Here is a 15693-nt window from a genome sequence, read left to right as displayed (position 1 = left end):
AATAAAGATTAGTTAAAGCGTAACTCCACTTTTGTTAAAAAAAAAATCCCCCCCCCCCCCCCCCCCGGGTGATCTATGTACATTGCAAGGATTAGAAAAAACCTTTGTTGTAGATTCCTACCTTTTGTTATTCTGAAGAAATCCACATGTGTTTGTCTGTGCCTCTGTACTGAGTAGGTCTAATGGGAGTGGTTTCATTATTAACTGTCAGGTGTGCAGCTGCAGGGCACTAATGAGGAAATCTCCTGGGCCTTCATTCCTTTAGACGGGTTCCTATTGGAAAGTATCTCTCCAAAAATGACATTTTTGTTGCAGGGGATGCCTGAAATCTGATAAGTATCTTAGGCATACTTCTGGGAAAATCGGCGAGCCAATCACACAAGCAGGAAATGATGTTTCTGGGGTGTGGTCAGTACACATTTTGTGTACAGAACAACTCCAGGTAGTCCTATTGCATTCTCAGAAAATTACAGTGGCTGCAGATTGAAAAGGAAAGGTCATTCTTAATAACATTCAATTACAATATGATTATATGTGCTATATTATTTTTTTCTTTATTTGATATTTTTTTTCCCCACAAAAGTGGGGTTACCCTTTAGAAAGTTTGGAGACCTCTGCTCTATACTCACAATACCTGTGCAACCCCCACACTTTACAGATGGTTTGAGTATTTTCCTCCTTTGTATGTTGCAAGCTTTTTTTTTTTCTCTCTCTCAAATCTAACACATGGATGTCTGCAATGAACTTTTTGCATGATGATCAGGGGATGTTCTCTATGTTCTGTCATTGCTTCTCTGAATCCCCCCGGGACACGGTGGGTCATTCAGTTTCCTGTCATGTATTGAGCTGAGTCCTTGGAGCGATCGCTGTGCCCTTTTCGGGCGCAGGGTGCCTGAATTACAGCAGCGGGGGGGGGACAGTTTTTGAAGCACCTGATTAGAGCTATAGGCTCTAATAGGCATAAAAAAAGGTGACCATGCTGGGCGCTCGCAGGTCACTCAGCTGTGTTAGAAAAGCGAATGACTATTCGCTTTCCTAACACTAAACTGCCTCTCCGCCAATCAGGGGCTCGGATCTGTTACCTGTCACCTGATTAGCTGAAACGACAGGCGCCGCTATTGGACGCCTATCAGGAGGAGAGGATGTGAGATGAGGACGGCACGAGATGCATAAAGGACCCCGCTCGTCGCCGTCACCCGCTTCCTCACCAAGACAGGGTAAGTGCCGGGCAGACAGCGAGCAGGGGTCACACTGGCAGCATTTAATGGGCACACTGGCAGCATATGATGGGCACAGTGGCAGCATTTGATGGCACAGTGGCAGCGTTTGGCACAGTGGCTGCAATTGATGGCACAGTGGCAGCGTTTGAGGGGCACAGTGGCAGCGTTTGGCACAGTGGCAGCGTTTGATGGCACAGTGGCTGCAATTGATGATTTTTTTTTTCAAAAATTTTTTGCGCCCCCCCCAAAAAACTTTGGAGCACCAGCCACCACTGTCCAGCTTACAGTCCACTTTTGGATTTCCTGCACTTTAAAGCAGAACTAAAGTCACGGTACTTACCTGTCCTGCGCCGGCATCTTAGTGCCGGTCTTCTGGCCTCTTCATTGGCCAGCAGGGTATGACATCACTCCTGCGCCGGAAGCCATCATCCTGGCCCGGCACTGTAAGGTTAAGCTGTGCATGCGCAACTGTTTACAGTGCTATAGGAGATAACAGCAGGCAGGTAGGGGCAATTTTTCTTTTCATACATCAGGGGACACAGAGCCATAGTAGTTACTATGTGGGTTATAGGCCACCTTCAGGTGATGGACACTGGCACGCCCTAAATTTAGAAGTGCCCTCCCTATATAACCCCTCCCACTACTGGGAGTACCTCAGTTTTTTCGCCAGTGTCTAAGGTGTTGGTCACGAGTAAAGATGTGCTGAGCTGAGCTCCACTGGAACAATCCTTGCTGGGGCTAGCCATGCTGGCCGGATCCATTCAGAGTGTCTTTCAGGCCAGGTTTATGGTACCCGGGCCTCATATCCGAAGAAACGAGGTTTTTGCTTGCGAATGCTTCTCTTTCTAGAGAGCTGGACCCTGGGATCCAGTACTTTTGGTAGTAAGGCCAATAAAGTTTTACTGGGGGGGTGCTGTTACAGGTCCAGGATTGTGGGATACCTCGAGGTTCCCCTGTTCCTGAAGGTGTTACGGAGCCCACCGTGAAGGGTGAAGATTGGGTCTGGTGGTTTACCACAGATAACCCTGCGGCGGGAAAAGGTAAGTGGAGGTTTTGAAATTTTTATGAAAAGTCTCCTTTTAAAGCGGAGTTCCACACAAAAATGGAACTTCCCCTTTTTGGGACCCTCCCCCCCTCCGGTGTCACATTTGGCACCTTTCAGGGGGGAGGGGGGTGCAGATACCTGTCTAAGACAGGTATTTGCACCCACTTCCAGCATAGACTCCCATGGGAGTCTATGCCGCTTCCTGTCCCTCCGCGCTGTCTCCTGGGAAACACACAGGTCCCAGGAGATAGCGGGGACCAGTTACGATGCGCAGCGCGACGCTTCACTTCCCAATTCCCTCACCTAGGATGGCGGCGGCAGCTGCCGAGAACCGAGCGGGTTCTCGGCATCGCCTGCCGACATCGCTGGACCCTGGGACAGGTAAGTGGCCATGTATTAAAAGTCAGCAGCTGCAGTATTTGTAGCTGCTGGCTTTTAATATTTTTTTTTTTGGCGGTTTAGGTGGACCCCCGCTTTAAGTGTGTAATGTTGTCATGTCTATGTGTCACCACTGGGGGCTGTATTGAGCACTCACCGCCTCATGCTGGAAACAGCCACTGTGTCAGGAGCGAACACTTCCTCCTTCTCCTCCGGCAAAGCAGCAGAACCTCTGGTAAGAAGGGGTAACTTGTCCTCCTGTCGGTAGCCCCTGCGCTGGGATTCCCCCCTCGGGGGTTTAAAGGCCCAGATTCAATTAAAAAAAAACAAAAAAACTCTGCGGTTGTTTAACCCCCCCCCGCTGGACCGGCTCGGGATTCCAGTGAAACCTATAACCCGCCGCTCGCGCGGGAAAACCCGTCCTTTTGAAAAGGAGGGTGGAGTCATAAAACAGCGCGGGGGGCGGGGCTAACGGCGTCAGGAACACATGGAGGAAGTTTTTAATGCAGCACACTGGGTGCTGCTGCAGGCTGTGGAGGGACACAAAAGCAAAGAGGTGGCATTACTTCAGGTTGGTGACACAGGCATTTCCTTTGACACATTATTATTATTGCTTCAGGCTGGGCATTAAGAGCAGCATTTTTATTGCTGGACTATAACCTAGCAGTGTATGCATTCATTTGGTAGTGCCTCTATTAATACGGGGGGGGGGGGGGGGGGGTGAGAGGGAGAGAGGGGGTGTGAGGGAAGGGAAAGGAAGGAGAAGAGGAGAAAAGAAGGGGGAAAATAGGAACAAGAGAGAGGGAGAAAGGGATGGGAGGGGATGAAGAAAGAAAATGGGGGGGGGGGGGCAGGGAAAGGGCGGGAGAAGGGGGGAGAAAGGAAGGCTAATGGCAAGGGTATTTTATATAAAGTACTTACACAATAAGTCTATCTAAAATCGTGTAAAAATAAAGTATTACATATCTAGATGGTTTTGTATAGCTATCGCTGCATTATATTTCGATGTATACATATGATTTGTGGTTTTAATCGATGTCCTATTTGTATGTATTTTTCAATAAACTAATTCTTTTATAGATACTTGTTGTAGTGGTGCCTAAAAAGTCCAAAAGTCCCTCTTTTCTGATTTTTGAGTATTAATACAAGTTATAGGACGTGGCACAAGCATACTTTTTATGTATCCACAGTACCACTCTGTGTTATGATACATTTCCATTTTTGCATTGGTAGTGCCTCTGTTTTGAACATTAGGCTTTGAGTGGTAGTGGTTTGATTATTTTACAAACAACCTAAATCCATGTCCAAAAGAATGTCATCCTCCTCTGAGAGTGATGCGGTCGGTCAGAATGAGCCGTCAGGGGAGACTGGTGTTGCAGCAGCACTGAACACTTCAGTCCCTGTATGTATCTATCTATCTATCTATCTATCTATCTATCTATCTATCTATCTATCTATCTATCTATCTATCTATCTATCTATCTATCTATCTATCTATCTATCTATCTATCTCTATCACACAGGAGGTTTTTTCTCCTACCATTTCTAGTGGAAAAGAAGATCTGATGCTATGATCACTTTCCATAGTGGGTTCAATCATAGCAGATCCCCATCCAGTGGTCAGGACCCTCATTTTGAGGTACAAGGGGCAGGGGATCAGGAAGGTCTTCCAAAGAGACCTGGAAGATACTAATATATCCTCTTCTGAGGATCCTAGTATGGAGGGAGTAATCTCACATTTCTGGTACACTCCCTCACTAGATTGGTTCGTTTAACCTTTTTTGCTGCCTGTAGTGCAGTCTTGTGATGAGCCCACCTGTGGTTGGGATCACTAACCTTCCCCGTCTGGGGACGCTTTTCCTATCCATTCATGGCTAAAAAAGCTGATATATTCAGAATGGGAACACCTGGATAAGCTGTTTTTTTTCCTCCGATAAAGTGTATCTATGGAGGAAGAATTCTATAAGAAGTGGGAGGTTCCAGCAATTAATGCTGCAATCACCTCGGTGAATAAAGATCTCACTTGTCTGATAGACAATGCGCAAATGATAAAGGATCCAACAGTTAAAAAGTTGGAACTCCTGTTTAAGAACAACATGTCTCTGGCAGGTTCAGTAGCACAGCCGATTCTTATGGCAATTGGGGTATCTCAGTCCATAAAAGGATCAGTTTGTAGAGATACTTAAGATTCTTCCTGATCAGCAGGCCCAACAATGGGAGGGCGTATCAGATGCACTATGTTTTACGGTGGATGCGATGAAAAATTCTATCATTTAAGCCTCACGGCTTATGTTGGGACTAGTACATACACAGAGTACTGTGGCTGGTAAATTGGTCAGCCGAAGCTCCATGTAAAAAAACTCCTAGCCAGTTTGCCTTTTCATGGTGAGCGGTTATTGGAGACGATCTGGATAAATATATCCAAAGGATTCTAATGGGAAAAGTTTTCTCTTTTGCCAATAAAATTAAGAAGTTCAAACATTTCTCATTTTAGCGTGCTTCGTCTCCAGTACCAGGAGCATCTGCCCCTAGGCAGTCTCGATGGCCTGCCACCGTCAAGACCAAGAGTCTCAGGGCCAGAAGAGGTCTTGGGGCAGGTAGCCTGCAAAGCAAAATGCTAAGGCCTCCTTATGAAGGCGCGCTCCCGCTCGCTCGGGTGGAGGGAAGGCTTCTGCAATTTCCAAATCTGGCAGAAACAATGTCAGGACAGTGTGGGGGGGGGGGTCTTCCTCAGTTTCTCTAGGTTACAAACTAGAGTCCCGAGAATTCCCGTTTTCTAAAATCAAATGTTTCAGAAATCCAGGGGAAAGAGTCTCTTTTTAGCTCTGGATCATCTTTTATCTCAAAAGGTGATATCGGAGGTTCCCTTAGAGGAACAGAGTTCAGGGTTTTATTCAAACCTTTTCACGGTTTCAAAACCAAACGGGGAGGTAAGTCCTATTTTTGATCTCAAAGATCTGAACTGGCACTTAAATATCTGGTCCTTTCCCATGGAGTCAATCCGATCGGTGGTCTCCATTTTGCAAGGAGGAGAGTTCTGTCATCAATCGATATCAAAGATGCAGATTTCCACGTGCCGATATTTCCCACTCATCAGAAATTTCTACGCTTTGAAGTAGAAAATCGCATTTTCAGTTTGCGGCTCTGCCATTTGGTCTAGCCACTGCTCCACGGGTATTCACAAAATTCCTCACACCTCCCTTAGTCAGGTTAACGGCCCAGGGCATAAGTCCTAGCCTATTTAGACGATCTGCTTTTAGTAGATCAATCAGTCTCTGGCCCAAACCAAAGAATCTCTGCTGTAAGCTACCTGGAATGCCTAGGTTGGCTCAACCTAGAAAAATCTTCCTTTAAAACCATCAAGGAGATTACAGAACTTGGGGCTAGCCATAGATACCATACAAAGAAGGTATTCCTACCCCAGGCAAGAATCGGTTCCATTAAAGAACTGATTCAACTTGTCAAAGCAAAGAAAAATCCTTCCATGCAGATGTGCATGAAATTGTCAGGGAAAATGGTGGCCTCCTTCAAGGCCGTTCCTTATGCGCAGTTTAATTCAAGACTGCTACAAAACGCTATTCTGTCGGTCTGGAACAAGAATTTTCAGGCTTTGGTTTATTTCCAATACTCTCATCCACCTAGGTGTGTCTTAGCCTCAATTGGTGGTTAATATCAGCAACCTCCAAAAATGGAAATTCTTTTTTTACCAGTATCTTGGAAAATGGTAACAACGGACGCCAGTCTTCTAGGTTGGCAAGCAGTCCTGGAAGAAGCTTCTGTCCAGGGGATATGGTCCAAGAACCAGAAAGGACCCTGTCCATCAACGTTCTAGAAATTAGGGCAGTACATCTGGCCCTGGAATTCTGGATGCTCAGGCTACGGAATTGTCCTGTCAGGATTCAATCCAACAATGCCACGGCTGTGGCTTACATCAATCACAAGGGGGCACGAGAAGTCGTACAGTCCAAAATGAAGTGAATCATGTTCCAGCTTGGGCAGAAAGCAACATACCTTGTCTAGCAGCAATGTCCATTCCAGGGATAGAGAATTGGCGGGCGGACTATTAAGTCGCCAACTATTGTTTCCGGGAGAATGGTCCCTTCACCCCGACATCTTCCTCTCGATATGTCAAGAATGGGATTATCCGGACGTAGATCTGTTCACGTCCAGATTAACAACAAAGTTGACAACTTTGTGTGTAGGACGAAGGATCTACTAGCGTGCAGAACAGATGCCTTGGTCTTCCCATAGGATCAGTTTTCACTGATCTATGCGTTCCTCCAGTTCTGCTACTTCCGCGCCTTCTCCGCAGGATCAAGCAGGAACGAAAAGAGGTGATTCTGGTGGCCCTAGCGTGGCGCCGAGATCATAAAGATGACAGTAGAAGTCTCTTGGACCTTGCCATTATGGCCACACCTTCTAGCTCAAGGTCCGGTATTTCATCCTACCTTACAAACGCTAAATTTAGCGGTTTTGCTATTGAAACCCACATTCTAATGGATCGTGGGTTATCTCCTTCAGTAGTGTCTACTTTGATTAATGCTAGGAAGCCGGCCCCCAGAGTCAGTTACTTAGAATCTGGAAGGCACATATTTTCTGGTATTGATCCAAGGGTTGGCACCCCAGGAAGTATGTCATAGGGAGGATTCTTGAATTCCTGCATATGGGATTGGAAATGAACCTGGCCCTGAGTACAATCAAGGGCCAGGTCTCGGTCTTATCAATATTTTTTCAACGGCCTCTTGCTTCTCACTCTCTGGTGCGTACTTTTATTTAGGGGGTAACAAGAATTAATCCCCCTGTCAATGCACCTCTAAATCCTTGGGATTTGAGTTTTAGTCTTGTCGGCTTTACAGAATCAGCCTTTTGAACCTATATGGGAAATTCCCTTAGTTCTTTTAAAGAAAAAGTCTTTTTGGTTGTCATATCTTCTGCCAAGAAGAATATCGGAATTGGCGGCTCTGTCTTGTAAAGAGCCATATTTTTAATCATGCATAAGGATAAGGTGGTATTGTGGCCTCATCCTAAATTTCTACCTGAAGTGATGACCGGTTCTCATTTGAACCAAGATATTATTCTGCCTTTTTTCCCCAGAGTCTCGATCTAAGGAAAAGAAGGCACTACATTCCCTTGATGTAGTAAGAGCGGTTAAGGCCTATTTTTAGGAAACCGCTCAGATTCGCAAAAACAGATCTATCTGTGGGAGGAGCCTTCGTTAGTCCTGCCCGCTCTCCTGGCATGCTGAGTGATGGCATAGGGAAGCCGCAGAGAGCGCGGCGCTGCCTCGCAATCACTCACAGCCATATGTTTTCCCTTTCTCTGTTGATGGGTTAATGACGTGATGACGCCGCACGCCTAATGCGGCGCCACGCCTAACTCCGCTCCCTGAAGCATTTTAAATGCCATGCCGGTGTTCTGCGGATAAGGACCCCCCTCTACTGCGCAGGCGCTGCGCCTGTGCAGTAGGATCCGGCGGAAATAGCCGAAGGTGAATAGCTGAAAATCAACTGTACACGGCGCCTGTAAAAGGGCCCCTCGCGGGCTCGCTTCGCTCGCCACGCTTCGGGCACGGCCTCGCTTCGCTCGGCTCTTTTTGATTCCCCCTCTAGGTCCACTTGGATGGTGGGGAAGGAAACTGGACCTAGGGCGCAGGCGCCGTGTACAGCTGATTGAAAAGTTTGAGCTTCGGCTATCTCCGGCGGCTGACAGTAGTTCGTACTGCGCAGGTGCTGCGCCTGCGCAGTACAGGGGGGAACTTATCCGCCGAGGGAACTTTCTCGGCAAGACACCGGTCAGTGATACAGTGTCATTGTTACGGACGGCGGCGTGCTGGATGAATGGTTTGTACTATATGGGGTGTTTAGTAGGAAGGAGCTTCATACCATCATGTAAGTGTTCCCCTCTCTCCTTGTGGAACTCAGTACCTTTAGTATATAATACATTGACCAATGCTTGCTTGCATAGCTTTGTCTCCTCTCATTTGCAGACTCTGCTGGTGTGAAGGCAAACGTTTGAAGCACACCTAATGGGAGCTACCTAATGATACACTATACCACACATCCTCGTCACTTCTCCTCCCTCCTATTTTCCCCTTATCTGTCTTGGGCGTCTGTTACCGCCCCGCTAGTGGCCGAATACCGACGGTAAAGCGCCACTAACAATAGTGGCGCTTTACTGTCGACGCCGCCCCACCCCAGTGTGAAAGGGGCCTTAAGCTCCATTCACACTTGTGCGACTTGTCATGCAACTTTGGGCATCAAACTTGCACGACAAGTCGTACCCCATGTTTTCCAATGATAACATTAATATCTGCGCGACTTTAAAGGGGTTGTAAAGGTTCATGTTTTTTCACCTTAATGCATCCTATGCATTAAGGTGAAAAAACACCTGTCAGCGACTGTCCCCCCCAGCCCCCCCGTTTTACTTACCTGAACCCTCGAACTTGTCCCACGGGGACGTGCTCTCTTTCTGCCCGGGGTTCTCGGCTCTTGATTGGATAGATTGATAGCAGCGCAGCCATTGGCTCCCACTGCTGTCAATCAAATCCAATGATGCTGGCGCCGGGGAGGCGAGTCCTGCATTCGGTGTCTATGGACACCGAATACTGGACTCGGGAGTGCGCCCGCAAGGGAGAGGGCTTCTCCCAGGGGGTTATCTAATGCGGGGAGGAGCCGCAAGACCCGCCAAGGGACCCCAGAAGAGCAGGTTCGGGGCCACTCTGTGCAAAAACGAGCTGCACAGTGGAGGTAAGTATGATATGTTTGTTATTTAAAAAAAAAAAAAACCCAAACCTTTATTGTCACTTTAAGTTGCAACGACTTCAAAACAGTTCATTCACTACTTTGGTCCGACTTTAATGCAACTTGAAGGCCATAGACTTCAATGTTAACCCCTCAGAAGTTGCATGAAAAGTTGTACCTGAATGTTATACAATGCAACTTGTGTGCAGCCTTTGTTCATGATCACTGGTCAAAGCCAAAGTCCTATCCAAGTTGCAACTTTGGAGTCATACAAGTGTGAATGGAGCCTAATGCCCCGTACACACGGTCGGACATTGATCGGACATTCCGACAACAAAATCCATGGATTTTTTCCGACGGATGTTGGCTCAAACTTGTCTTGCATACACACGGTCACACAAAGTTGTCAGAAAATCCGATCGTTCTGAACGCGGTGACGTAAAACACGTACGTCGGGACTATAAACGGGGCAGTAGCCAATAGCTTTCGTCTCTTAATTTATTCTGAGCATGCGTGGTACTTTGTCCGTCGGATTTGTCTACACACGGACGGAATTTCCGACAACAAGCTCCGATCGCACATATTCCATCGGAAAGTCCGACCGTGTGTATAGGGCATTAGGCTGGGTTCACACCCATCCACTGTGTTAACATGCATTGGGGCCCAATCAGAATTACAATGCAATATTGTGAACAGAGTACTCTGTTACTGGTACTCAGTTTTTTTGTGTTTTTTTTTTTTTTTTTTTTTTATTGCAGCATTTTTCTGTTTAATTTCTATTTTTTTTTTTTATGTATTTACATTGAGTTGCCAAGTAAATATTGTCCAAGTTAGTAGAGGACGTTCTCTGTGCTGCCCAATATTCTAGACAGAGATCACCACTTTAAAATAATAAATCTCCAGTCCTTCTACACCCTGTACATTTCTTGCTTTTATGCAGCCTTTTGCTTGCTTTTATTTGGCCACTGGGGCGACACCAGCACTGGGGGCCCCATTCCTCCCCGGCGACACCAGCACTGGGGGCCCCATTCCTCCCCGGCGACACCAGCACTGGGGGCCCCATTCCTCCCCGGCGACACCAGCACTGGGGGCCCCATTCCTCCCCGGCGACACCAGCACTGGGGGCCCCATTCCTCCCCGGCGACACCAGGATGTTTTCTAATCCCGATGGCCACAGTGTGAAGCCCCCCCCCCCCCAAAAAAAAGTCTGAATAACAGTAGACTGGCCCTTCGTTTACCCACAAGGGTTTTTTTTTATTTTTACCACTACTATTCCTTTATACTGGCTTCTGGAATTTTACATATGCAGCAATTTGGAAACTGGATGAAAGGTTTAGCACCGGAAAACAATTTTTGAAAGATATAAAAAGTGCTTTTTATATACATCTATACAGATCAGACCAAAATCAGACAAATGAGAAGGAAAGAGGGACAGAGGGACATTGCTTCAAATCAGGGACAGCTGGGAGCAATGCAAATAGAGAGGGTGACTCTCCCTAATGGGGGACACAGACAGCAATAAAAATTGACAGATGTTCTAATCCCTCTCCACTCTATCCAAAAATATTAAAAAGTTTGGCCTTTAGTGGCACTTTAACCAGTTCAGGTCCACCCTCTAGCAGTGTGTATATATGTGTATGTGTGTGTGTGTATGTATATATATATATGTATGTGTGTGTGTGTGTGTGTGTGTGTGTGTATATATATATATATATATATATATATATATATATATATTCTCACAAAAGTGAGTACACCCATCACATTTTTTTGTAAATATTTTATTCTATCTTTTCATGTGACAACATGTAAAGTAGTGAGTGTACAGCTTGTATAACAGTGTAAATTTGCTGTCCCCTCAAAATAACTCAACACACAGCCATTAATGTCTAAACCGCTGGCAACAAAAGTGAGTACACCCCTAAGTAAAAATGTCCAAATTGGGCCCAAACTGTCAATATTTTGTGTGGCCACCATTATTTTCCAGCACTGTCTTAACCCTCTTAGGCATGGAGTTCCTCTTCCACTCCTCCATAACGACATCACGGAGCTGGTGGATGTTAGAGACCTTGCGCTCCTCCACCTTCCATTTGAGGATGCCCCACAGATGCTCAATAGGGTTTAGGTCTGGAGACATGCTTGGCCAGTCCACCTTTACCCTCAGCTTCTTTAGCAAGGCAGTGGTCATCTTGGAGGTGTGTTTGGGGTCGTTATCATGTAGGAGTACTGCCCTGCAGCCCAGTCTCTGAAGGGAGGGGATCAAGTGGTTAAACCAGAACTAAAGGCAAACCCTATTTTAGTTTAGGATGGAGTGGAAAGGAATTACAACCCCTGTCAGGTTTTTATTGCTGCCTGTGCCCCTGTTAGGGAGATTCACCCTCTCTATTTGTCCTGTTTACCATTATCACTGAGAGCGAAAGTGAAATAAAATCCCAAATTTTGGGTTGTCCCCAGAATAGTAATAGAGGGGAAATCTTCCAGTGGTGACAACCAGACATTCCCCCACTTTTGATGGATTTTTCTTCACTTCCTGTTTGGCTATGGGACAAGAAGTGAAGGGAAATCTCCCCTATGGGAAACAGATGGCAAAAAAATCTGACAGGGGTTATAACCCTCCCTTATTCTATCCAAAAATGAGGGGGGGGGGGAATGGTTTTAGTTCTACTTTAATCTGTTGATTGTCACATTAGAACAGCCTCTACTGCTGGGAGTAGAAGTTCATCAGGAAATTAGATTTGCCCCTCTTTCCCTGGGCACATCCTTGTTGGAAGCACCATCATCCCGTTAGGCAGATGCAAGGTAACTGTAATTATCCAAAGTTCTCTTTATGGAGGGGATATGATAGCTGCCATTGCTGACCTCTGAAAATACTAGATGCCTGGCTGTAATGCATTAACATGGAAATTTTCCTTTCAAAGAGAAATCTGCATTTTTTTTCACAGAAAGAGACATGCTGGGGGGAAAAAAATTGTCAAACAAGCAGGATTTTTAAAGCGGAACTTCACCCTAAAGGGGAAGTTCCGCTTTGTGTCCTCCTCCTCTACCACATATGGCACAATATAATTTTTTTTTTTGAGGAACGGGTACCTAGGTGATCCAAGTGGAAGTTCAGGCCCCCCTCACCTTTGCCCGCAGCCTTCTGGGACACATCAGAGGTCCCAGAAGGCTGCAGGCCCATTCACAAAGCGCAGCTCACACATGCATCGTGTTAAAGCTGGCTGGGAAGCCACAAGGAGTCACAGCCAGGTTCTCTTAGACCTGAAGACCGCTGAGGAATTGGGTGAGGGCAGCGCTGGATTCCTGGACAGGTAAGTGTCTTTCTATTAAAAGTCAGCAGCTACAGTATTTGTACAGGATTTCTAGCTGTTGATTTTACTTTTTCTTCCTAGGGTGAAGGTCCTGTTTAAAACAGAAGAGACAAGCCGCTGAGTGTACAATCTTGGCATCTGGTGAGATGAGGTGAACCCCCCCCCCCCCCCCCCTGCATGTGTGGGAGTGATGTCCTCTTGGCCTGGACAATCAATATGGCCGCAGATCATGAACCTGGAAGAAGACCAACGTAAGATGTCAGCAGCTGGTAAGAGAGTTCCAGGACGTAGCATCTCTGGAGTGGAGGGGAGTATAGTTCCACTAAAAAAAAAGGGCCTGAAATAAGTCTTATCTTATTTTTGCAACCAACAACTTTTATTTTTTCTTTTTTTTTTTTTTTTTTTTTTTCAACACAGCTTAGGAAATGAACATTTAAAAGCTAATTAGCTGTGCTTAAAGAGGGAGTCCACCCAAAAAAAAAAAAAAAAAATTAAAAGCCAGCAGCTACAACTACTGCAGCTGCTGACATTTAATAAATGGACACTTACCTGTCCTGGAGTCCAGCGATGTCGGCAGCTGAAGCCGATCAATCCGTTAGTTCTCGGCTGCTGCTGCCGCCATTCTCTATGAGGGAATCAGGAAGTGAAGCGTTGCGGCTTCACTTCGCGGTTCCCTACTGCGCATCCTATGTGGTCCCCACTATCTCCTGGGACCTGTGTGTTTCCCAGGAGACAGCGGGGGGGGGGGGGGGGGGGGGGTTGGCGAGAAGGGGCGTGACTCTATTCCTGGAAGTGGGTGTAAATACTTGTAGTAGACCGGTATCTGCACCCCCCTTCCCCCTGAAAGGTGCCAATTGTGGCACCAGAGGGGGGGAGGAATCAGATGAGCGGAAGTTCCACTTTTGGGTGGAACTCCGCTTTAAGTTGAGACAACTGTCTCAATTTGAGATGTACACTGAGCCATGGATATGCAGTTCAGTGTACAATCTCAGATTTCCCTGGGTGCCAGGTGTAATGGTCGTGCATACTGCGCTCACGAATAGCTGTGTGTAGCAACCATTTTGTTCATGTTCAGCCATTACATTCTGTTTGTCATTAGCTTCTCTGTTTTAAAACCTCTTCTCTGGCATTGTCCTTTGCAGAAATTTGCATCTTGCAGCACCACATCACTTCTAAATTGAATGAAAGGGCCTCACCAGTGACCCATTGGCACTGCTGAACTCCCCCTTACTTTATGGTCAAATATCAAATGTTGCTAATACACTAAACTGTTTATAAATGGTTTGCATAGAACACATTGCTGCTTCTGTGTTCTATTCATGCAGGTCAGAAGGTTGCTTGGCAGATTTAACATTGATGGCTCATCTCTGAGCAGAGCACAAATTTTCCACTAACCTCTGACTGGATCATCTATATCAGTGGTGCTCAACCTGGGGGTCGAATGATGATTTGCCAGGGGTCACTGAATCCTGGGCTGTTCCTGAAGCCCGCACCGCTCTCCCAGCCTTTTTGCGGCCGCCCAGCAGGACTGTTCCTGGAACCCGCGGCCGGCCAGCTGGGCTGTTCCTGGAGCCTGTGGCCGCACAGCAAGGCTGTTCCTGGAGCTTGGTTGTTCCTGGAGCCCGCGGCCACCCACCCAGCCTCTTCGCAGCTGCCTATTCAGTTCACGGCATGGCTGGGGGGCAGAGAATAGAGGTCAGCTGACTGGTGAGGAATGTGAAGTGGGAGGGGCTGGAGGAGACCCCATCTCCTGATTTCGGCATAGGTGTCACTGTTACGAGACACAGTGGGTAACACTACCTGGGATTATAGTTGCCATTAAAAGTCCCCACTACAGTTCTCAGATCAGCAGATGACCTTGATCAAGAGCACCTAAGTTGACTGATCAAGACTCCCTCCAGCATTGCCACTGATCCCAACTCTCTGCCAGCACTGCTACTCATCCCATTCCCCCCACTCCCCACCAAGGAGTAAGAGCAGAAATAAAAATACATGGAAGGGAGAGAGAAAAAAGGAGACAAAGAACAAGAAAGACAGCTAGAGAGAGGGAGGGGGGGGGAAACAAGAAATTAGGATAGATAAAGAAAGGAGAACAAAGAGAGCGAGAGTGGTACATCCTAAAATGTACCATAAGGGGTTTCAATACTGTACGATTGGAAGGGACTCGGAGCGCTAAAGGTCCATTAGGGGCACAAATTACTTGTCTTGCCTTGGGTGCTGACAACCCACGCTACAAAATTAATTTTACTGTCGGGTCCCCACAACTTGGGAAATTTTATAAAGGGGTCAACGGCCCTAGCAAACCATAAACAGAAAAATATTACCGCGCCAACACAAAAAAGAAAAATACATAAATTAGCAGCAGTTCTAAATTGTGGGATATGCACAATCAAATAGAATACTGGGTGGGTAGGAACCGCGCTATGACCAAATTGTGTATGGATCTCTGAAGGATCACATAAATAATATAAGAAAAAACACACATACTGTGTATAAAAGATATTAAATCAATAAAATAATAAAGTCCGAAAGTGAAATAAAAAAAAAAGTCCCATAAAATGCAATGAAGTGGGCAAATCCTTCCAATAGCACCTCGTGAGAAAAAATCCACCACCAGATAAATTGAATGCTTACCAACAACAAGCTGGGAAACCGCTTATATATAATCAGGCACACGATCGTAGTGGCATCCTACTAGGATCAACAGTATGGAGAGAGGATGGCCAGAATAACCAGCCAGCCAAGCACATCGGGGTAGCTCCATCTGAAAGATCAGTATACAGGCAGCAGGGAGGACCCAAAAAGAATAAAAGCATGGCTCTCCATAGCGCAAATCAGTATGTATAAACAGTTTATTAAATAAAGTATTGCACTTACGTAGATAGCAGAATGTAAAAGCATGGATTAAAATAGCAGCATCTGGCCGGCCGGCCGGCCAGCGAACACCCGTCCGAGACACACAGCGATGACGTCAGCGTGTCAACCTTCCAACGTACGTTTCG

This window comes from Aquarana catesbeiana, linkage group LG03 (assembly GCF_042186555.1).
Source record: "Aquarana catesbeiana isolate 2022-GZ linkage group LG03, ASM4218655v1, whole genome shotgun sequence".
NCBI lineage: Eukaryota > Metazoa > Chordata > Amphibia > Anura > Ranidae > Aquarana > Aquarana catesbeiana.
The sequence above is the reverse complement of the archived record's forward strand: the minus strand, read 5'-3'. Positions refer to the sequence as shown.